The sequence below is a fragment of the Mus caroli genome, chromosome 14 (assembly GCF_900094665.2).
Source record: "Mus caroli chromosome 14, CAROLI_EIJ_v1.1, whole genome shotgun sequence".
In the NCBI taxonomy this organism is placed as follows: domain Eukaryota; kingdom Metazoa; phylum Chordata; class Mammalia; order Rodentia; family Muridae; genus Mus; species Mus caroli.
This window is the reverse complement of record NC_034583.1, coordinates 66,059,084-66,083,092: the sequence shown is the minus strand read 5'-3', so window position 1 is coordinate 66,083,092 and position 24,009 is coordinate 66,059,084. Positions and strand designations below refer to the sequence as shown.

Below are 24,009 nucleotides of genomic sequence, written 5' to 3'. Positions count from 1 at the left end.
AAGTTGTTTTAGGAACAAAATTGGGAATGTAGGGGTGTTAGAGGGAGGGCTAATGACAATGACGGTGTTTAATGCAGAGTCCCCATCAGCCATTTAATGTCAATATGGCGGGGATTTCCTTTTGGTAGATGGAGCTTACCCTCTCTCACCCTTCCTTGCCTGTGCTTTTTCTGCCTTCTGCCTGCTACCACGGGATGAAGCAGAGGCGTTAAATGTAGCCCCTCACCCTTGGATTGATGTTCCAGCCTCTAAAATGGAAAGAGTGAATCTCTCTGACTTATACACTACCCAGCCTCAGGCATTTGGTCACAGCAGCACTAAACAAACTAAGAAGCTTAGATTCAACAGATGAGTAGAAGATTTCTCGAAGGTCAGTCAGCCTTTCCCCTCTTTTATGTGGAATCTTTAACCCAGAGACTCTAGATAGGCCTAGTCATCTAGAGTCAGACAAAAGAGTAGCTAAAAGGCAGTGGAAAGCCTTGGGTCATAACAATAGCAGTTACTATCTGCTGAGAGCTTTCTTTACATTCTCACCACAGTCCCATGAGCATTACTGAGGGAACAAGGTTAAATGACTAGCTTAGGGTCATGTAGCTGTGAACTGGGCCAGGCTCCTCACTTTCCAAGTGTCCTGGTTACCACATTCCTGTATCTGTTCTCTGCCCTTCATCAGGGTGACCCAAAAGGAAACTCCAAAAGGCCAAAGCCTGAGTGAGTGTCATGATGGGGCTACAAACTCAGGCCTAGCAATCTCTGGGGAAATTCTAGATATATCTTCTCTCCAATTTCTCAGCATTTTAAAGGAAATGTTAAGACAAGCAAGGCCACCGCCAGGTTTGGTTTTTTTCCTGCCTGTGTCCCCATAGCTCTCATGGTGAAAAGAGGTCCTGTATCCGGGAGTCCTGCATACTTTGGTTATCCACTGTTGTTTTGTGAAGCGGATGTCTTGCCTTGCACACTGAAAACACAGAGATGCTTTCAGAGACACAGAGTGAACTGAAGGAAAGTCTACACTACGCTGAGTCATTTTTAAAATGTCGTCATGGTGCTGTTAGCTCAGAGAAGGGAGCCCTGGACTATGCCAGGGAAGAGGGGAAAAGTCAGAGGAAGGACTAGGAGGAGAAAGGATGGGGAGATGGGAATGAGGAAGAGGCAGGAGGCAGGAGGGGCAGGAATGAGGAAGAGAGATGGGGTAAAGAGTGAAAGGGAAGGCTTTCCAGAGAAGGTAGCATCAAGCTAAGTCCTAGGGACTCGCTATGGAGTTTTCCATATAACCAAGATGGAAACAGCTCCATAAAACGAAAGGCAAAGAAAAGCCTACAGAGATGGCAGATGCTGGTTCGGTGTGGCTGAAGTCAGGGATGTTGGATGGTGAACCCCACAGAAGGGAAGCACGGAACTGAGATTCTCTTGTTTCTAGAAGGGAAATGTCAGTGACACAGGCTATACCTCAAACACACACAGACATGCACACACACACACACACACACACACACACACACACACTACAGGTAATAAAACGTAAACAAAATGCTTCCACCTAGAGACAGTTTCCTTGGCTTGTACTTGCTTGCTCCTCCTTAGAGCACTGCCTCTCACAAAACTCTGCTTTGTGAAGAGGGAACCAGAGATGCTGGAGTTGGGAAAATGGGGCCCCCCAGAGGGGAGAAGTGAGTCAGAGACTAACTTCAATAGAGAAGTGGAATGTCCAGAATCTTACTTCTGTCTGACCAAGTTGTCAGGTAACACATCCATTAAAATTCAAGAACCTGAAGATTTGGGGGGGGGATCCCTGAATTGTGAGATACACATAAAGGAAGTGGGGTGAGAATTGGGGAGAGGAAAGGGTAGACAGTACAAACAATGCAAAGGTCAGAACTTTTAGAAACTTACCTTAGGGAACAGAGTAAATTTCTAGTCTATAGGTAAGAATATTATAGTTACTACCCCAAAGTCACACTTGATTGTGTATACACTCTGTGTGTTGTGTGAGTGCCAATCTAGGTTTTACGCCATGGCCAATCTCTAAAACACCTTGACGTCCTGTGTTTTGGCTTCTGTATGCCAGTTCCCTGCTTGAAGTCTTAGGAGCCCCTCAGACGGTGCAGACCTGGCAGGTGATACTAGAAGCCATCAACATTGATATTAATTAACTTTTATTTTAAGGGTCTCTGAGCTCTGCCTTGCCTGAAGTGCTAACAGTGGAAAGTACCTTCTAACAGTTTCTAACAGTTGAGGAAGTGTGGCCAGACTTGGAAAATACACAGTAATGTTAAGAAAAGCCCAACCACATCCACAGTGAGCCCTGAGAAGTGAGAGAGCTTCGGGCATCTGAGATAACGGCCCCTGTTGCTCTCCTCCCCAACCCTTGGGTACAAGTTCTGTTGTCCTGCACTTCGCTTGGCCCTGATTGTTCACTCCCTAAATCTCTAGGCACTTTCTGTATTCTAGTTTGAGTCGAAACCAGTAACCATATTTGTACATTAGCAATGGCAACACAAGCTCCCAGTTGTTCCTTTAGAATAACACAAGGTCAATCTGATAACAAGGTCAATCATACACACACACACACACACACACACAGTAGGGGGTGGGGTGAGCAGGGAGGAGGACGAATCACAGGCAGTTAGCAAATATTTACTAATACCAGTTTATGATGAGATGTTTCTTTTGTCAAAGTTCTAAGTGTCACAAGAGGGAAATTTCAGTGACTACACAATGTAAACTAATACTTGCATAACTGTTGGACTGCATGTCACAAACCCTCAAGCACTTATTTGCTTGCTTCTCAAGTGTCTGTCAAACTAGTAGATGCACCCAACACAGAGCTGGGATCTCTTACTGAGAGAAAATATGGCACAAGGAATAACCATTCAATACTCAATCCCAGACAAGCACACTTAAGACATCATCAGGTTACACCTAGGTTGTAGAGTTTCAATATGTAGACCAGGATGGACCCTTACTCTTGATTCTCCAACCTCAGGCTCTGAGTGTTGGGATGATAGACATATGCCTGACTACCATGTCATGTATGTAATTTTATTTAACATGTGTGAGTATGTGTGGCTAAATGCATGTTTACACATCATGTGTGTGCCTGGTACCTGAGGAGGCCAGAGAGGTCATCAGATTTCCTGGAACTGGAGTTAAGGGTTTTGAGCTGCCCTGTGGATGTTGGGAACTGAATCCAGGTCCTTTGCTAGAGCAGCACGTGCTCTTACCTTCTGAGCAAGCTCTCCAGCTCTCACCAATGGAGTTTACACAGTCACAGTTTGCACTCCTTTTTTTATTTGTTTTTTTTTTTGTTTGTTTGTTTGTTTGTTTTTTCGAGACAGGGTTTCTCTGTATAGCCCTGGCTGTCCTGGAACTCACTTTGTAGACCAGGCTGGCCTCAAACTCAGAAATCTGCCTGCCTCTGCCTCCCGAGTGCTGGGATTAAAGGCGTGTGCCACCACACCCGGCTCACAGTTTGCACTCTTTAGAAATGTACTTAAGGGGCTGGAGATGGCTCAGCGGTTAAGAGCGCTGACTGCTCTTCCGAAGGTCATGAGTTCTAATCCCAGCAACCACATGATGGTTCAGAAACATCCGCAATGAGATCTGATGCCCTCTTCTGGGATGTCTGAAGACAGCTATAGTGTACTTACATATAATAAATAAATAAATCTAAAAAGAAATAGAAAGAAAGAAAAGAAATGCACTTAAAATGGACAAGACAGCTGTGAATCTGTACTCTATGAGCTACTGCTATGACCTGTAGATAAATCCCTTAAGAAACATCCCTAAGCCTTAGGAAATAAAGAGACAACAATGTCAACTTTATACCTAGATATATGAGAAAATAATATAGCAAGTATACTTCAAATACTTGACATGATGTTGATCAGATGTACTGGTGATCAAAGTAGGCTTTCCCCTGGATGCAACATGAGAACAATGGAGCCAAGGACAGCTCAGAAAATAGACAGCAGTTGCTTCCATTTACAGAAAAGAAATCGGTCTTCATCTGCCACCACATGGCTCACATGCCGCTATGACGTGGAACCATGTGGTGGAGAGATGGGAGCAAAAGTGAAGCAAAGTGGTTTGAGCACTATGAAGAGAGGTGGAGTGGAATTAGAGATGTGGAGGTGGGTAGGAATAAGCTGATGTGAAGAGCCTGGGCTGCCACCTGAGGCCATTGTGGAGTGCTGGCCTGTGCATGTCTGGGATCTCTGTTGATGCCATCTCTTGTGTCACCACCAAAGGCCATGCGGACATCCCTGATCTAGGCTGCCACCTTGGACCATGTTAATGTCCAAGGTAGCTTCAAAGAGCTGCCCCTCAGTGGCTTGGGCACTCAGTAGAGCTGGCTCCGCCCCTTGTCAGCTGCAGCACTTGGATGAGCTGGGCAGTGCTGGAGATCTGTGCAGGGGAGCTGGCCATGTGACCAACTCAGCTGCCACCCAGGCTCAGATCCAGGGCTTTGTGTTGGGCCACCCCATCTGTAAACTGCTGGAGCAAGTGAAGGGGCCAGAGATGCAGGAGCTCCATGACGCAGGGCAACAACAAAATATCTGAGAGGAGTCCCAGTAAAGATCCAGTATTGATAGTGTAGCAGAAGCCAGAAGCCTCAAATCAGACCAATGACTCATTGCAATGAACATCTGCAAGTCAAGCTGTGTGGACAAACAGGTACACTGTGGGACACTCCGGGACAGGTACACTGTGGGACAGTCCGGGACAGGTACACTGTGGGACACTCCGGGACAGGTACACTGTAGGACACTTGGGACACACTGTAGCTTCCATGGTGAGATGTCTCGTTTTTGCTTTTATTTTTGTTTTGTTGGGTGTTTTATTTTTTAAATTTTGTGTTTTCTTTGGGGTACAGTTGTAAGAGTGGAGGGTAGATATGAAAGGACAGGGAGATGAGCGAGATTGGGGTGCATGATGTAAAATTCACAAAGAATCAACAAAAAGTTAAAATAAACTAAACTGGTCTCAGAGGTTCAAGAGATTGCTCAGTGTTTGATATGTCAAAGCCCGAATATGAATCCAAATCTGTGTCCACTTGCTAATTTTCTATACATTGTATCTGTCTCTTCCATGAATAAGAGCTATAAGCCCTGATTTAAAAACCTGTAAAATATGATTTATTTTATACTGGTTTATAAGCCAGTGAGATGGCTCAGTGGATAAAGACTCTTGCTGCCAAGCCTGAGGACCTGAGTTCAATCCCTGAGACCGACATGGTGGAGAGCAACAACTTCCTCAGGTTGTCCTCTCTCTCCATGTGCCATCCATATACACAGAATAAACATGTAAACTTAAAAAAAAATAACTGTGCAGTGATGGTGCACACCTTTAATCCCAGCACTCAGGAGGCAAAGGCAGGCAGATCTAAAAAAAAAAAAAAACTAAAACAAAAAAGTAAACAAAACAAAACAAAAAATTATAAAATATTGGAAAGCATCTAAAAACAGATATTTGTACGAAATTGGAGAGAGGCCCTCCAAATTGGAGGCCCCCAAAGCCCAGGCAAAACCAAAATCAACAGAGATCTGAAATGTCCCAGCTGTCACTCTCAGTGGTCAGAGGACAGAAACAGCACTGGTGATATCTTGATGAAAATCTCCACATGAAGGGCAGTGAGGCAGGGGGGACACCCCAAAAGTTTCCATGGTTACTTTCATTATTCCAAAGAGGAAACTTAAGAGACATTAACAAACCACTGGAGACGGCACGGACAGCTCAATCATAGCTTTAAGAGGATGAAGGCTGCTCATCACTGGAGAGCTGCAGCCCTGTCTTTTCCCCCAGGTACTTTCTCTCAGTACCTGTGACCTCAAGTTCTCCATAAGCAATTTCTATCACCCTTGTCCTTCCTTGGGCAAAGGGATTTGAGTCTGAGATGTTTGAGTGTGAGCAGCTGGTCTCCAGATAATGTGCAACTTTGGGTCTCTGGCCTGGCTAGCTGAAGGTGGTACCTGCTTGTGGCCCTGGTCCAGCCTACCTAGATCTAGATGTGAACAAGTCGATCTTCAAGTTCCCAGAACCGCTATTACAGCAGTTTCAGTAACCAATCCTTCCCTGCCGAGAGCGACAGTAACCTCTAAAGGGTGACTCAAAACAGACCGCTCCACCCTTAAGTGCCTCTTGTTGGTTATTCAGTCACTGCACAAATAGAAGTGATAGAAATACCAATTCCACACTCCTCATCCAAAACACTTGGGACTAGGAGTGCTTCAGACTTCAGAGTTCTGCAGATATTTGCATGACATCTATCCAAAAACAATCTGAAATCTGAAACATTCCAGAGTCTGAAAGTTCCTGAGAACTATATTAGCACTCAAAAGTTTTGGCTTTCAGAGCATTTGGGATTCGGATACTTCAGTCAGGCACTTCAGCTGTTGTGAGCTTGTGCTGTCTAGAAGCTAAAAGGACCCACATTGTAGAATGCTCACTTGCAATAAAGAGGACAATGAACTTATGCTAATCCAAATTCTGCCTGAGCAACGGCACTTAGGGCAATAAGCAGATATCGCACAAATAATTTTAGGTAGTTCTCTACCTCCTTGATTCAGAGACATGCCTTGGATAAATCTTAATGAATTTATAAGAATAAGGAACCAGACGGCAGATTATTAAATACGAGGTAATTATTGCACCAGGCAAGTTCCCTCTGTAAAGTGTAAGCAGAATAAAAATGAGAGCAAATTATCTGGGAGACTACAATTCATGTCTGTAACTAGCCTGGTACCAGATCTGGTGCCCCAGCCTTCCACTGTGGAGGATGTAACCTCTGATGTCCACTTGAGTTCAGTTACTAACGTGTGTGTGTGTGTGTGTGTGTGTGTGTGTGTGTGTGTGTGTGAAGAGAAGGGTAGGTAGGGGTCCATGTAGCTTGTGCTAAACTAAGAATCAATGCTGCAACCACAGAGCCGTGGCTTTGCTGGTTCCTCAATTTAACATCTTAGCTTTTCCTTCCGGGGGAGGTGGGCCTGGCCATATTTGAGAAATGGCCTTTGTACATCTTGTAAATAGGACTGACATAGACCCGGGCTCTGAAGCTGAGGAAAACATATTTTAACTCACTACCTGGGTCACTTCCAACTTCTGTCTTCCCATTCACAGCTAAAGCATTCTTTCATTTGTAAAAAGTCTTTAGAACACTTTTATCTGGCAATTACTGTATAATTGTAGGTGTATGTACTCAGGTGTACAAATTAATTTATTCCTGACTGTCAGTCACAGCACACTAAAAAGGCCACTTGACTGAAGTCATTCTTAACGCCTAAGACTAAGAACTGTTCCAAGATTTTAAAGGGAAGGATCATGTTGTGTGGGTCTGTACATTCACTGTACACACCAAATACAATCCCATGCACAGGACAGAGCTCGTGTGGTGATGACAGAGAGTCTCTAATAAAAGCCATCACACCATGGCTGCACTTCAGGGGAAGTTTCAACCATCTAAGCTCTACTTCAGACATGCACACACTATAGTTGTTTGTTCTAGGGCTTTCTCTGGATTCCAACCATTGATACAGCACTCATTCGGTCTTCGAAAAATTTTTTTAAAAAAATCACATACACGAGTGAATAAACCTGTTGTCAAATATGCCAGTATTCACCTGGTGGGATTGCGAAAAGCTCAATTTCAAGAGAGGGTGGGTGCATTAGCTGTTGTTATTATTAGGGTGATAACTGAAATTCTTCCTCACCGCCCCTCCCCAAGTGGGGCTTGCAATATCTTACGAGATGGGGCCATTGTGAAACTGATGGGAAGACGAATGCAATGATGGAAATTGACACACAGAAAACAACAGGAAGAGTGAGTGGTGAAGACCGGAAGCTGAGTCAGAAGGAAGCTGAGGAAAACAGCAGGAGATGCTGTCTGTCTGTCTGTCTGGGAGCACCTCCACTTCAACAGCTAGAGTAAGATTCCCCTAGGTGATGGAGACCTGGTCAGGAGGCAGTGTCTCAGCCTTCAGAAAGCCTTCAGTGTTTTGATGTTAGAAGTGCACTGTCATCTAGCAAAACAGGAACCTTTGCAGCTAGCGGAGTCGGCTGACAAATCAGTTATATATTTTGATGGGCTCTAAATTCGACTTTTATTTTTGCGTTGCTCAGTACACGAACTGAGTCATCTTATTTCACTGGGTATCTGTGGACCACCCCCACCCCCACCCCCGTCCAAAAAAAAAAAAAAAAAAAAAAAAAAAAAAAAAAATAAAAAAAAAAAAAAAAATCCCCGGGGAGAAAATTTACATTAATCTAAAAAGTATCATCTTGCTATAACATCTGCCGTTAGTCATAAAGTCCAATGACTTTATAAAGCTTTTCAGCTCCTCTCAAACATGAGTTAAATGAGGAAATGTCTTAATTTTCTGATTTAGTTTTATTTTGAGATTTGATTGCTGCATCCCCTATATGTGCAGAGGGGCCTGCAGTCCTCGGGTAAAAAAAAAAAAAAAAAAAAAAAAAAAAAAAAAAACGGCGACTTCAGAATTTTCTAAGAATACTGAGNGAAACGGCGACTTCAGAATTTTCTAAGAATACTGAGTGATTAAGTAATATTCCTAACATGTGTCCTTGCGTTCACTTCATAAACAAAGGCCTATCTGGGGATTTCAGCTTGTGTAAGGATTGCTAGGTAGCACGCCTGTAACTGCATTTAAAATACAATGATGGACTGGTGTCATTTATTTCTGAAGTCTATAGTTACCGTATCATTTCTTATATTTCCCAAAGCCGTTGTCCATTTGGCGCTGTGAGGCTCAAAGGAAGACTGGAGCCTTGGAAAAGGAGGGGAGCAAGCGCTGAGGACAATGACTGCCACGTGTCCCCTCAGAGCAGTCGCCACAAGGACTCAGGGAGCTTGAAAGTAGGAAGTGAAATCGGAGGCCTTCCTGTTATGTAACGAATTCATTTAAAAACTGTTCATTCCAGTCAATATCTTCAGCAGCCCTGTGCGCCGGCGGGGCGGAGAGAGGGAACTCCGCTCTTTATGTGCGGCAGGACAGGGGAAAAAATTAAGAAGATACAATCAATGCAATGCTGACCTGAAGGCAAAGCCTTAGGCAAGCTTCAGTTAGTGGAGGAAGCAAGCTGAGGACCTGTCTTTCCAAGAGGCCCTTGAAAAGTCAGACAATTCAGGGGGAAGATCACTGAAGAAACAGCGAGAAAGAGTGAAACAGCATGGAACTTTCTGGTGGCTTGCGGTCTTGCGCGCCCAGAACCAGAACGTGGGTAGGTAAGACGTGGGAGGGGGAGGGGAGAGGTTCAACAAGGAGGAAGTGGCATGAAAGAAGTCTGAGGAAGTGGGCTGAGGCAAATGCGTGAAGGCACCAAAAATTCTTAGCAAAACTGTTAATGAATCATCCCACCGTTACATGAAATGTGCCAAGGGACCTATTTAATGAATATCAAACTCCTTTGGGGTGTCTGGCAATTTTTTTCCTTTCTCTGTCTTGTACACCTGTACACACACACTCTCTCTGTCTCTGCTCTCTCTCTTCTCTTACACACACACACACACACACACACACACACACACACACACACTGTATTAGGCTTTCTGATGTGTCTCCAGGATGAAAGCTTCTCCCAGCATGCTCCACGGAAGGCGGGCCCTGCAGCCAGCACAGTCCCTGGGCACCTGAAATCCAGACCAACTCCTGCCCCACCCTGACCCTTGTGCCCTTGGACCTTAGGTAACTTCAGCCCCACTCCCGATAGCTCAAGGCACTGGAGAGGATTCCAAGAGGTCATGTGGCTACACAAGCTAAGTACTTAAAAGTAACCACACTGGTGGCTCTCCAGCTTTACACATTCCATATCCACAAACTCGATCAAGTTCAGATGAAACATTCTAAAAAAAAAAAAGTTGGACGTGCACAGAATACACACTGACATTTTCCTTCTTACCACTCCCCCACCCCTCCGCCCCCCCAGGTCGATACAGTACAGGGTTCTACATTTGAGCGGCCTGAGCATGCGCATCTCTGAGGCCCTGCACAGTTCCCCTTCCTGTTCTAGTTTAAACACACACGCGGGCCACCCTTCTCCAAACGGTTCCGAGGTAGAAGTATCAATCAGGTTAAAACACTGGGATCCTTTTTATCTAACATTCCTGACTGTTGCAAGGTACAACGTACAAAGGAGACGAAGTTTAAAACACTCCTGCCAGACAGGGACTGCTAACGAAATGTCTTCATCAGCGACCACTGCAAACTGTCACCACAGAACCTGAGGTCCGGAAGAGCCCTCCCTCCCTCGTGCTGCTACCATGAGTAAGACGCTGTGCTTTGTAGGCATGGCAGGTGGATGCTTCAGCAAGCCAAACGTGGCTGGCACTAACTCTGCCATATTCAGTGTTATTCCTTCCCAAATGTAAGGGGGAAATGTTGACAAGCCTTCAAAGCTTTTTTTTTTTTTTTAATTACATTCTTATTACTATCTCTGATGAAAATCTTTGAAGTACATTTTTCCCCTAGTATTTTCTGGACCTTAAGCCTCTCCTCCGGAGACCCCACTGTTTTTTGGGTTAGTTTTACTTTTTACCTTGAAACCAGCCAGGCAGATGAGTACTGCAAGTAAAGAAAGATTAATGGCCAGACACCAAAACTTCCAGAAATTCACTTTTCATAGAAAAAAAGTGGTGAATTCCATTTAAATTTAGCTATGCAGACATCCTTTTTTAAAAAGTTCATTTAATAGAAGCCAATTACAGTAAATTCTTGGTAAATTTGACCTCAAGGTGTATGTTGACAAGCCACCACTTTTTTTTTCTTTTTCTTGTTTTGTTTTTTTGTTGTTGTTGTTTGTTTGTTTGTTTGTCTTGCTTCTGCTTTTGGTTTTAAGTTGTCCTGCTAGAGTGGTTTCCAACAGTTAGAAACACAGGTTTTCACCATGTGTGCAGGACAGTGTATGTGTAACATCAGTCCTGGGCTTGACTGACAGTTCTAATTGAATACAAGCTGAGAGATGGTACAATACTTCGAGGCTGTATGCTTCAGTCGCTTAAAAGAACTCCCTGTGTAGATAGGACCTTTCCTCCAAAATGTAGAGACATTCATTTGCATGGCCTTCAGCCTTAACAAATAATCCAGACAGCCCTACAAGAAGTAGCGGAAGCCAGCAACACAAATTGCTTTTGATTTTTAGAGACTTAATGGAGAAGACCTCTCATATTCTGTGTAGTCAGAAAACATGGGCATTAAAAACCCCATTGTCAAAAATCACTCACACTGACAGGCCACCCTTGGTAACATATGACCTAAGATGTTAACATATCCACCAACTGACTCTAAGGAAGATTTAAAAAAAAAAAAAAAAGGAAAAACAACCACAGAAGCTAAAATTAAACCACCTCCATTAGAATTACTAGCAGCACAGTCTAAATGATCAATATGCACTTTCCCGAAAACATCTTAAAGTTGACCAAAAGAGAGTAAATAGCCTTCCTGAAATAGACCAACTGACAGGTATCAAAACATGGTTTGGCTTTAAAGATGGGGAAAAGTAACTCAGATTTTGGGGTGGGGGATGATAAATGCAGAGAACTTGGCAAGAACCAAGCCAAAGAACNCCCCCCCCCATATTTCCCCCCACCACACCCCCGACACACACCCAGCCACCCCAGGTGGCTGCTGGTCTCTGTTAGAGGGAGGCAAGACACACAGGGCTGAGAAGACAGGTGCTTAGCCCCTTCTAGACAAAACCCACAGCATCCAGCAGCAGAGCCCCAGCCAGGTCCCAAACACTTCCAGCGAGCAAAGGGACGAGAAACACGTTTACCTGGTAGAGAAACTGTCCTCTGTGTCAGCAGCACTGCTGTGTGGTCAGAAACCCCAGTCCTTCAGATCTACAGAGCAGCCTTGTCAAGCAGGGGTGTGTGGTCACAAGGCAGGAAGTAACTGCAGTGGCAAATCACCAGGCAGGAAAGAAATAGATTTTGTCTTTATAAGGACATTTTACTCAACATTTTTTTTTCATGTCTCCTCCCCCTGAAAATCACCTGACAACAGGTCACAGTGAAATCCAGAAGCCACCTTCCACTTCCTCCTCTCTAGGAGCATTCTGCTCCCACCCTGGGTCTCTCTCAGCAGGCCCTGGGCTACTTAAGCCCTTCTGATCACAGATAGGGAGCGAAGGTCAGCTTCCTGGCTGAACTCTTTTGTCTGACTCCAGTTGCTTAAAGCAAAACCCAGGAGCCTACCTACTTTCATCTGGGAAAAAAACAAATTCTTCATCTCCAGTGAAACATCTAAGGAAGAGGTGTGACATACAAACTGAAAGGGATTTTCATGGGCGAACCTGCCCATCCCACCTCCCTCTCTCTCTCACCCCATTTGAAACCAATCCCCCTCCCACCCTCTCAATGATGATCATATCTGTATAAACGAAACAAAACGATCTCTCTAAGCACAGGGCCCATAGAGAAAGGTTACTATATTATTTACTCATTCCTTTACTTATAGAACACCCACGTGCTAAGGATCTCTTTAACCCAATTAGAGAGTTCAATTATTTAAACATTTCCTGTAAAGAAGAGTGGTGAATCCTTCAGGAAGCTGTCAGTCCTTCCAACAGGCTGGATCCCTTCAGACAACAGTCATGCATCCATTTCCTGGAGTCCTCACGCTCCCAACAATAACGGAGATGCTGTCATTTAGCCTTGGGGCTGCATGCTACAGCTAGGCCCCCAGGCTCAGTCGGTGAGGATGCCTGCTCATTCTACAGGTATCTGTGTTTTTCTAAGAGCCAGGGCTGCTGTCAAGCTGAGCACGGTCCCACTGACTCTGCTGTTCTTTAGACTTCCTTGGCTTTTCTGGTTTCCTTACAAAGTTCTCCGTCTTAACTTCTAATGCTGAGATAAGGCCACCAAGTGTATCTCCTTCATCAGCCTGATAAGGCAACTTTTTACTCAGAAACCCACAGGGCTCCTATTGAGAAAGAGGGTCTGCTAGAGCACGGGAAGACATGGAGAAGGTTCAGTCTTCTCTAGATCTGGTCCTAAAGAACATTCTAGGAATGGTTCTAGTAAGAACTGACTGCTGTCTTCAGATGTCCCTGGTAAGAGTGACGTGGTGAGTAGAATCCCAGTTAGTAAGTGGCAGAGGGAATTCAAGGGGCCCTTGACTTTGTACAGAGAAACATCTAGGCATTGTTCATATAAGATTGGCTGCATGATACAGCAGTTAAATGCTGTTAGCCTCCACTTTGGGGAATAGCCCCCACTCAGGGTTCTAGAGAAGAGCTCCACAGATGGCCTGCACAGCCTTCTTAAAGGGAAAGAGTGTGTGCTGACTGTGCATCCGCCTGTCTGCTTCTGCACTCTTGTGGTTTCGGAATGGAGCAAAGACCCAACAGCCGTGCCTCATGAAAAGGAACCAATCTATATTTCAATTACCTGGGGGACAGAGAGCAGGAGCATTCTGTAGGTGCTTGGGCCTGATCACAGGAGACCCGAGGAATCTATAAAAGAAAGAGAAAACCACTCGTGCGTCGGTTCCTCTCGTGTGTGAGTGTCTGCCCAAACTGGAGACTGGGACAGAAGTGAAGCAGAAGCATTGCTCTCAGGGAGGAGCAAGACTGGTGCAGGGAGACGTGAAATGAAACGTCGGGGAGGGCTGAGACACCGGCATGGTGGGATGCAGGCACAGATTTGTGGAGAGCAGAAGTGAAACTTGCCACATTCCAGCTAGAATCTGGTTCCAGGCACAATAAGAACCTGAGTCAGGACAGTGCCTACACTGGGTAAGAAAGTCGCTGCTGAGCAGGTCACTGCTTATCTAGTCATTGCCACCTAGTTGACACAGCCCCTTCCAGCTCTGATCCTCCTCTGCCACCTGTCACTGCCTCCGGCCACATCCTGGATTTCACCATTCAGGTTCCTCCATGGTAATCTCTTCATCTGCCTCTCTCAGTGATGAAAATCCACCCAGGAGTAGGCAGCTGTGGAGTTTGTTTTTGTTGTTGTTGTTTGTTTGTTTGTTTGTTGTTTTGTTTAGTTTTTTTTTTCATTCAGTGTTTAAACATTGCTTGTGATGGTTAAACAGGAGAGTTAACTTTGAGTTTTATTGTTTTTAGCTCTTCTGCAGACAGAACACGACCTCTGCCCTGCACTCGGATAGGGCCCCCACCCTCCTACCATAAGCCCTGTGTCTCTGCTGCCCCCTCCACTGAGCTCAGCCTCTGCTCTGCCTTGCCTCTATCCCCCCTGTTTTCCCGGAATTCATCTGCCACCGAGGCCTGCATCATCCTTATGGCCCCAGTCTCCCAGACCAGATTACACCTGCACAGTAGAGTAGCCTAGTAAAAGTTCTGGATCAGGCACCTGGGGTTAAAGGTCAACTTTACAGATGAACCTCTTGCGTGACTTTAGACAGGTGACTTCATTTCATTGGCCTCAAGATCTTCATCTAGAAGGTGGGGCAAGAGCAGTGTCTGTTTCGTGCATTTGTTGAGAGGATTGGACGTGCTGATGTGTGGTGGGGAAACTGCCTGTCACAAAGTAAGAGCTGAGTGGGTGCCAGCTGCTCTTTTAATATTTACACCAAGCTGTGGACTGGGCCCTTCCCATATATCATCTCATGCATTCACCCATAACACATGAGTTAGATATTGTTTTCTTCCGCTTAATAGTATGTTTATTGTCCTATGATTCACAACATTTATTCTTTTAAAGTAGTTTTGTCATATAATCAGATTTGTATACAAATTATGTTATACAATTCGATAATATCCCTTAAAAGAAAACCAGTACCAATTAGCAGTTACAACACACACACACACACACACACACACACACACACACACACGAGATGAATATATACACTTCCTATTTGGAAGTGAATTTGATCCTCACGCACCATTATCTAAACCTTGTTATAACAGTGTTACTGTTAAATCAATATTCAGATTTTATAATGCCTGGGAAAGTGGTTCAGTGGGTAAAGTCCTTGCCACATAGTATGATGACCTGATTTCAAGTCCTCATACCCATGTAAAGCCAGGCAGGGTTGTGCATGTCTCTAATCCCAGCATTCCAACAGGGAAACCAAAGGTAGAGACAGGAGATTCCAGAAATCTTGAGGGCTTGGCTTATGAAATGAAGAATTTTTTTTTTAAAGAGCCTATCTCAAACAAGGTGGAAAGCAAGAAAGGACACCTGAGGCTTTCCTGGAGAGGAACCAGAGGAGCACGCATGTCCACGTACACAAATGAACACATAACTTTATACACACACACACATACACACACAAAACCACAAACAGACCAACTAAAGAACACAAGGCAAAAACCTTTCCAGAGCAATGGCATGCACTGTGCTTCTTCTGTCTCCTTAACCTGCCAGGTTCCCACATACTTACTATGAATGCCACATGGAACTCTCTAACAGAGCTAAAAGAAGACAAAACAAAAACAAAACCCAACAAAGCAAAGCACGCGTGCATTCTTCTCTTGCGCTCCTGGAGAGGACCCTCTGAAGTCCCCGTCCTTCTGTCTGTCTGGTGCCCCCAGTGCACGAGAAGGCCACCTGTCTTAGTCTTATCCTGGGGAGTTCTTTCTTTTGTTCTGGGCTGGAAGCCACACACCTTCCCTTCTCTGAGTCTACTTCCTTGTTTAAATGTGGCCACATCCTCTACTAGATTCCTAAGAATATGTGGGGCAAAAATTTCTTGGAACATTTAACAGCTGAAAACACATGTGGCCTTGGAAAGTCACTCTGCAAAACTTTTTTTTTTCTTTCTTGAAATTAGGAAGGGATCTCTCCAGTGTGTTCTAGGTTATGACTTTGCTATTGAGGAAGCTGATGCCTTTCTGACTGAGTGGTCCCTCCTATGTCATTTGTGATTTTTCTTTCCTGAAAACGTCAGGATTTCTCCTTTACACCAAGTGTCCTGAAGTCTGCATGACAGTTCCCAGTGTGGGTCTGTGTGTGCCCACTGTGTGAGGTTCTATGTGCGCCCACTGTGTGAGGTTCTGTGTGCACCCACTGTGTGAGGTTCTGTGTGCGCCCACTGTGTGAGGTTCTCAGGAATGCTCTCAGTGTGGGTCTGTGTGTGCCCACTGTGTGAGGTTCTCAGGAATGCTCTCAGTGTGGGTCTGTGTGTGCCCACTGTGTGAGGTTCTGTGTGCACCCACTGTGTGAGGTTCTCATGAATGCTCTCAGTGTGGGTCTGTGTGTGCTCACTGTGTGAGGTTCTTATGAAAGCTCTCAGTGTGGATCTGTTTGTACCCAGTGTGTGAGGTTCTCATGAAAGCTCTCAGTGTGGATCTCTGTGCACCCACTGTGTGAGGTTCTGGTCCTCTTCAATCTGGAAATCCAAGTCTTTCCATTCTGAGGTACTCCCTTCCTTTCATTCTCCTCCTTCTTTTCCTTTTTTCCTCTCTTCACTCCAACCCTGGTCATTTTGCAAGGCTCCCTTTCCCTGGCATTGTACTTATTTGCATATTGTACATCTTGGGTTAGCTTTCTAACACTCTATTTCCCCCTCCTATTCTTTGCCTCTTGGCCCTTGTGTCCTACTATCAGGATTTTTCAGCTTCCTCCTTAAATTCCCATTTAGTGTGCTATTTCTGTTATTCTCACTTGCATCTACATCTTACTCCACTCTGTGGGGTCATAACAAGATTCCACAGACTGTGTAATTTAGAAGAACGGAAACACATTGGCTCGCAGTTTGGAGGACTGGAGTCTAAGGTGTGGCATTTGGCAGGGTTTTCTTACCATGTGGGAGAAGTTGAAGGGTAAAACAGAAGGAGCCGACCCCCCTTTTATAACAGCACTAGTCCCTCCTATAATAACCTCATCTCCTAACTCCGTCTCAACAGCAAGCAAACTGTCACAGGAGCCTATAAAGGAACAAATACTCAACCCATAGCGATAGCTAAGAGCCTTTACATTTTCCCCCACATTTTTTTTTGTTATTGCAAAGTAGAGCATAGAATGTGAGGGGAACACATCTCTGCTCCCTATGTAAACTACCAAGCTTCCTGTGTTTAGGCTCCATCTTCTACCCCTGCCTTTAAAAAGATCCTGTAGCCCAGGGTCCTGGGTTTTGCTGTGAGCCAACGGTGTGATGCTGTGATACGTGTTGTATGACATCACAGACTTGAGGCTCAGCTAAAGCATTTCCTATGGTCTGTGTATCTCATGGCTTCTAACTTTCTAAGTTTTGCTGTCTCCTTTGCTAACTGGTCTCTTCAGCAAAGATAGGGAGTTCTTGGAGGCCAAGAGCTGAGTTGGCTTTGTTAGCTTCTAAACATTTTTACAGATAGCTGTTTTTTAAATTAATTAAGAAAACTAAACTGGGCTTGAAGGATAAGATTGATAGCACAGGGAACGTGTGTTAGAAAGATTCTACTAGTGAGAGAAAGCAAGGTCCATGATGAACCCGAGCAAAGCTGAGTGGGTTGATCATCAAGAATGCAGAGCCAGAGAGTGCAAGAAGAGACAGGTAAGGGGGATGAACAGAGCTCAGCTCATGGTTAGTCTTCAGTCTGAGTTACAGATCTTATATTTATGCCAAATCTTAGGATTTTCCAGAGAGGCAGACTAAGACAGATAGATGTGCAGGCAAGTGAATGTTTATATACATCCAAAGAGAGTTATAAAAATTGGCTTGTGTGATTACAGAGGCTGACAATCTTCATGACCTTCAGGAAAGTCCCTGATGTAGATCTAGTCTGAACTCTAGTGAACTTGAGACCCAGGAAAAGCCAGGGTTTCAGTTTAGGTGCAAAGGGAAAAAGAAGTCAGTGTCCCAGTTCAAGGCATCCAGCCAGGGGAAATTCTGTATTCCACAGACAGTATCTCATGTGAACAATTCATATCATCTTGGACTGGGAGGCAGGGGGGTGGCTCAGGAAGAGAGCCTGCCTTTTCTTGTGCCCAGACTTTTGGTGGATTAGATGAAAGCCACCAATATTAGGGAGGGGCACCTGATTTTGTTCTATCTTCCAATCAAAATTCGCCCAAATACATTGTCACCAAACTCTAGAATGGTGTTTGAGCGAGTCCTTGGGCATGCTATGGGCATTAATTATCATCCTTTCCAAGCAGCAGAGAGCTATTTTGGGATCTGTATTTTAGGTTCTGTACTATCACCAGGCTGTGATAACAATGACCACAAACTAAAGCAGCAGAAATGTATCTCTACCAAACAAGAAGTCAGAAGATTACAATGAGAAGTTTGTCATGTTGGCTCCTTTGACAGTGTGGTTTTCTAACTCCATGTCTCTGTTCTCCCTCTCCATGGCTTCCAGCCATCCTTTGTCATCCTTGCTTATAATGACATCACTCTGATTTCTGCCTGAATCTACACATTTCTGTGCCCAAATTTCCCCTTTTTAAAGGACGATGGTAATGGACTATGGTCCCATCCTAATGATCTCATCTTAACTCAATCATCTCCAAACATTCTATTTCCAAATAAGGTCATACTTGTAGGCACTTTGGGTATAGGACCTCAACATCTGCACTGGGGTACAATTCGCTAAGGAGGCATGAATGGGAAGTGACGTGGTTGCAGAACATTTCTTTTAAACATATGTTTAAAAGAAAAACCGCAGGGGCTAGATCAGGTGAGAAAAAAGATGAAGACCTCTGGAGGTGCAGGTCAGCCCTCCGCTGGGTCATGGTCACTGCAGTGGGACAGAGAGGTAGGCAGGCCTGCGGAGAGAAAATGACTGAATACCTATAATGGACTGAAGAGACTGAATGAAATAGAAGAGGGATCAAGGGTGACCCCATCTCTGATGGGGAGCTGAGTGGTGGACATCTGCACCATTCACAGAGACCAGGAGCTGAGGGGGAGCAGTGGGAGATGAAGATTCATAAAAGGCTGCCTTATCTGCCAGTTTCCTCAGTCTTCGCTGGACCATTCAGACTCCCCTGGGTGGTGCCTGCTGCCCTTGCCTTTCTAAACTTTCAACCCTCCCAACTGTCCTGCTCCACTCCAAATGCTCCTTTTCATTACCGATATTTAAGTTAAAATATCAGTAGGATGGTGTTTTGAAGCCTCCGAGCATCAAAGAGTGACCTCATCACTCCTCTCTGTGGCCCAGGGCACCCACCTTCAAGTCCTCTTTTCCTTTTTCCCTCACTGCCTACAAGTGGCTTTATGTTTCCCTTACAGTCTTCCCGACTTTATGACCACATTAGGGTCAGACTCCTGATTTTTCTACCTCCTTTTCCCACTGTGTTCCATCGTACTTACATAGCATGGTTCAGTCTCTTGCTCTCTATGTCCCTCAAATTGCTTGTCATTTCTGAATTCTGCCTCTATTCATTTTCTTAGTCTCACACAAACAACACGATCCCTCTGATCTCTACTCATTTCCTGATGTACCTAACATTTCCCATTTGCCAATGAGACTCCTCTCCTTCCTTCACTCTCTCTCTCCCCCCCTCTCTCCCCACTTCTTTCTCTGCTACCTCACTTCCAATTGTGTCCTAGAACGCTAACCCTCCTGGGCACGGGGGACCCAGAGACTCCGTGCCTTCAAACCCTGCATGCTGACCGTGACCGAGATACCTTCATTCATCACCAACTCTTTCTCCTTTTTCCCTCTTAGGTCCTAGAGCACTCTGGGCTACCAGGCACTGTTGGTGTTTCTAGCACTTCACTCTTCTTTTTCAGCCAGTCTAAGACTGCCTGGCCATGTGTGTGTGTGTGTGTGTGTGTGTAAAAGCACCTGTGTCTGTGGGGAGGGGATGCAGCCCCGAGTGAACGTGTATGCCCACGTCAAGACCCACACTTCCGAGAATGGCAAGGGCTGTTCTAGGTGAGTTATGGGAATGACAAGACCTTCCTGTGGTCCAAGTATGGATGCTGATGAATGACTGACCTTTACCTAAAGCCATATATGCAGAAACAGCAACCATATCTTCTTCCTCCTATATATTCCTGTTTATTGTCATATCATATATAATATATATGTTGGTATAGTATACATAGAAGAGAAATAATGTGCTATTTGTCTTTTTAAAATTTGGCTTACTTTACTTAATGTATCCATTTTCCTAAAAATAACAGAATTGATTTCTTCTAATATCTGCAGCCTGAGGCTGCTCCCCTGTAGAGTCCTCCTATAAACCTACTTCCTCTTTGGTGCAGCTTGTACCAATGGTGCTATATTTCTGAGTTCCTGGTTTGTCTCCACGCAGCACACAACCAATCCAATCCTAGCTTTTTTTTTTTTTTTACTTGTATCTGGCATTTTCTCTTTCCCCATTGCTGCAGTTAGGTCAAGTCCATACCGTGCAGGCTGTGGTATTTATGTTATCATCAGGTTCTTACTTCAAACATACTGTGTGCCAGGGACTCCAAAAACAGAACCGAAGGACTGACTCAAGAGCTCAAAGGTAACCAGGAGTTTACCACACACACTAAAATTCTAACCTCAAGTTAAACACTATGGTAAGGAAGATTTGGCACTAAGAAAACCAGAGAGGCACATCTGTTAGGATGACTATTATAAAAGTGTCTGAAGATGAGAAGTGCGAGTAAGACTATAGAATGGAGAAAACTTGCATACTGTTGGTAGGAAGTTTTACTGCTGTGAAAAGACACCATGACCAAGTCAACTCTTATCAGGACAACATTTAATTGGGACTAGCTTTAGTCAGAGGTTCAGTCCATTATCATCAAGGTGGGAACACAGCAGCATGGTGCTGGAGGAGCTGAGAGTTCTATATCTTTGTTTTAAGGTTGTTAGCAGAATACTGACTTCCAGGCAGCTAGGACTAGGGTACTAAAGCCCATACCCTCAGTGACACACCTACTCTAAAAGGGCCACATCTACTTCAACAGGGCCATACCTCCTAATAGTGCCACTCCCTGGGCCGAGCACATTCAAACCTTCATAGATAAATTAGTTCGGCCATTATGGGAAACAGCATGGAGGTTCCTTTAAAAAAGTTAGAAACAGAACTACCTTATGATCCATAATCATTTTTCTGAGATGTCCAAAGGAACCAAAACTAGTGTTGAGAGTGAGATCTGCACTTCTGTGTATATTGAAACACTACTGGCAAGAACCAGGTTGTGTTCCCAACCTAAGTGTTCAACAATAGATAAACAAATAGAGAACTTGTATGTATAAACACACACCAGAATACTATACGTCCTTTAAAAGAATGGAAATTTGACACTTGAAACAACACGAGTCAATATGGACGATATCGTGTTAAGCAAAATTATCCAGACATGCCTGGGAAGGCACGTACTTCATGGTACCTGTTACTCGTATAGAATCTTAAATAGTTGGACTTACAGAAGCAAAGAGTAGTTAGGAGTTGTGGAGGAGGGACAATTGGGGGCTATGTTTGTCAAATGATATGACATTTAAATGGAGGAGTAAATTCTAGAGGCCGATTGTACAGCATGGTGACTATACTTACTTATGTATCATATACTTGAAAATTACCTTTCAATGTTGTCATTACAAAAAGATAAGTTTGTGTGATGAGGAGCACACACAGTTTCTATCAGGTGTGTGTGTGTGTGTGTGTGTGTGTGTGTGTGAGATGTGGTGGGGGGAGAGGAAGAAGGCAGTTAGAGGCTACATTTAATGTCTTTTTTACTTGACTTTCCACCTTATTTGGGAGGAACAAGGCAGGTCACTGAACCTGGAACTTGTCCAGGTTGGCCAGCCTGGTCAAGCCTCTAGACCCCTATCTCCAGCTCCCAACTCTGGGGTCACAGGCCACCACAATGTGCCACCACACTTGGCTTTTTCATGAGTACCAGGGGTTGAACTGGGATCTTCATGTTTGTGTAGCAAGCACTGTATCCATTAAACTACCTCCCCAGACCAACATCCTGCCAATTAAGGAACAAAAGAGGACTGGGAAGATGGCTCTGTGGACAAAGCACCAGTAAAAGCTGAGGAGTTCGGATGCCCCAGCTCTCACACACATGCCAAGCGAGTGCAGCACATGGCCAATAACCCCAGTGATCTCCAGGCAGAGACAAGGGATCACGGGAGCAAGCTGGCCAGCAAGAATGGCTGAACTGGTAAGCTCTAGGTCCGAGTGAGAGCCCCTGCCATGAGGTATGTTGAGGGAGATACCTAATGTCAATCTCTGGCCTCCACATGCAACCCAGCGAATGCAGACATGCATATACACACAAATGCATACCACGAGAAAATAGACACACAATGCTAGCACACGCCTTTAATCCTGGCAACTGGGAGGCAGAGGCAGATGGATCTCTGTGAGTTCAAGGCCAGCCTGGTCTACAGGACCAGGTTCCAGGACAGCTTTAGCTACATCTAGACAGATCGTGTCTCAAATAAACAAACAGACACATTAAAACACAAATAACAGAGAGAACAGAGGAGCAGGACAGTATGTGTCTGTGTTTGAGAGATGCTTTCTTGCTGGTCAGGAAGTGAGGGGACGGAGATTGGTGGACATCATTTCAGACAAGCTATCGGCAGATATAAACACAACTTGCCTGTCTCTCAGTTGAAGCAGAACTTCAGCTCAGGAACTGGAGCTCAGGAACTGCACCCTCCCTCGGCACCTAATGTGCATTTCATATACAAAAATTCAATCCCTATTTTGAATAGTTGAGAAGACAAATTGATTCTATAAACAACATGACATTCACAAGCTAAACCAAAGAACTAACATAATTAGATATTTTAAATATCAACCTAAAATTCTCTCTTGAAGTGTGATAGGCCTTTCAGAGAATTTATATAAGCAGTTACCACATAAAGGTTAACTTTACAGCCTTCTAATGCTAATTTTACCATCCTGAGCTGATAAGGGATGGTAATAAAAGCTAATTGCAGTTGTTATTGTCAGGTAGATCATGGTAGGAGAAGGGCTGTTGGCAGCCGCAAATTGGATTTTCATAAAATGTCAAACCCATAAAAGCCTTATCTCTAAGCTATTCCCAAGTATTTGAAAATGAAATTCAGCAAATGATACAGCTTCCAGCTGTTTGACAGTTCACATACCTATGACTTACCGACAAGTCCCAAGACACTCCCTGACATTCTCTGACCCATTGCCACTGACAGAGACTCGGGAACAGTCACAGGTGAAATGAATGAGTGTCAGCCCCCTGCAGGTCCCACCCTGGGAACATAAGACATCTTCCACTCTGGTAAGTGGAGCTGCCACCACTGAAGTGCTTGAGACTCACCCAACCACCAGCCAAGCATTTAAAGCTTTGAAAATCAGCCTACAGAAAGTCAAAGCGTGGCCCAAATACTTAGTGGAAGAGCCAATGTGTAAAGTCATGCTTCGTATCAGCAATGTAACCCTAAAAAGTAAGTAAATAGAAATGAAGGCAGCAAAGAAAAGATTATAGTAGTATAGCCAAAGATCAAGAGTCAGAAGATCATAAGAGAGAAAGGCACTGACTGTCCTTTTGTGCTTAAAAATGTATTTTGGAGAGAGAGAGAGAGAGAGAGAGAGAGAGAGAGAGAGAGAGAGAGAGAGAGAGAGAGAGAGAGGAGTACACTCTTCTATAAAAGGGTTGTTATAAAAATCTGTTAATATGCTTCACATGCCGTCCTCATTTCTGTTAAGTTCTAGGTAAATATGAATTTTGTAGACTATGATTTACATTAAAATTCCAATGTTTCATTCTGTCATCACATTCTTTTCCGCTTGTGACATCAAGAGGAAGCTGGGGACACAGCTCGATCAGTAAAGAGCTTGCCTTGCAAACACAGGCACCCAGGTTCGAGCACCAGAACCCCCATACAAACAACAAAAGGGCTAGAGGCCTGTGCTGGTGATCCCAGCCTTGCTGCGGGGAGGCAGGTGAATGAGCCGGCTGCAGGGCAGGCCTGCCTACTTCCTGAGCTTCCTGCAGGTGAGAGAACACATCTCAGAGGGAAAAATGCAGATGATACCTGAGGAATGACACCTGAGACTGTCCTCTGGCCTCCACTGGCGTGCACACACAGACCCAGACCCAGACCCAGACCCAGACACACACACACACACACACACACACACACACACACACATATATGCACATA

General features: G+C 44.6%; 1 protein-coding gene across 4 annotated transcripts in view; it reads right to left on the bottom strand.

The window, feature by feature from the left end:
* Window positions 1–24,009, bottom strand: part of Lcp1 (lymphocyte cytosolic protein 1) — a 100,235-nt gene that overhangs the window by 44,606 nt on the left and 31,620 nt on the right. For 3 of the 4 annotated variants that reach the window (XM_021181587.2, XM_021181586.2, XM_021181588.2), the window contains 2 exons: window positions 13,403–13,467; window positions 11,788–11,906 (listed from right to left, as the gene is read on the bottom strand). The exons of the other annotated variant lie outside the window; for it this stretch is intronic. The gene's annotated coding sequence lies outside the window, so the exon portion shown is untranslated. The remainder of the gene's footprint in view (window positions 1–11,787; window positions 11,907–13,402; window positions 13,468–24,009) is intronic. 4 annotated transcript variants of the gene reach the window in all.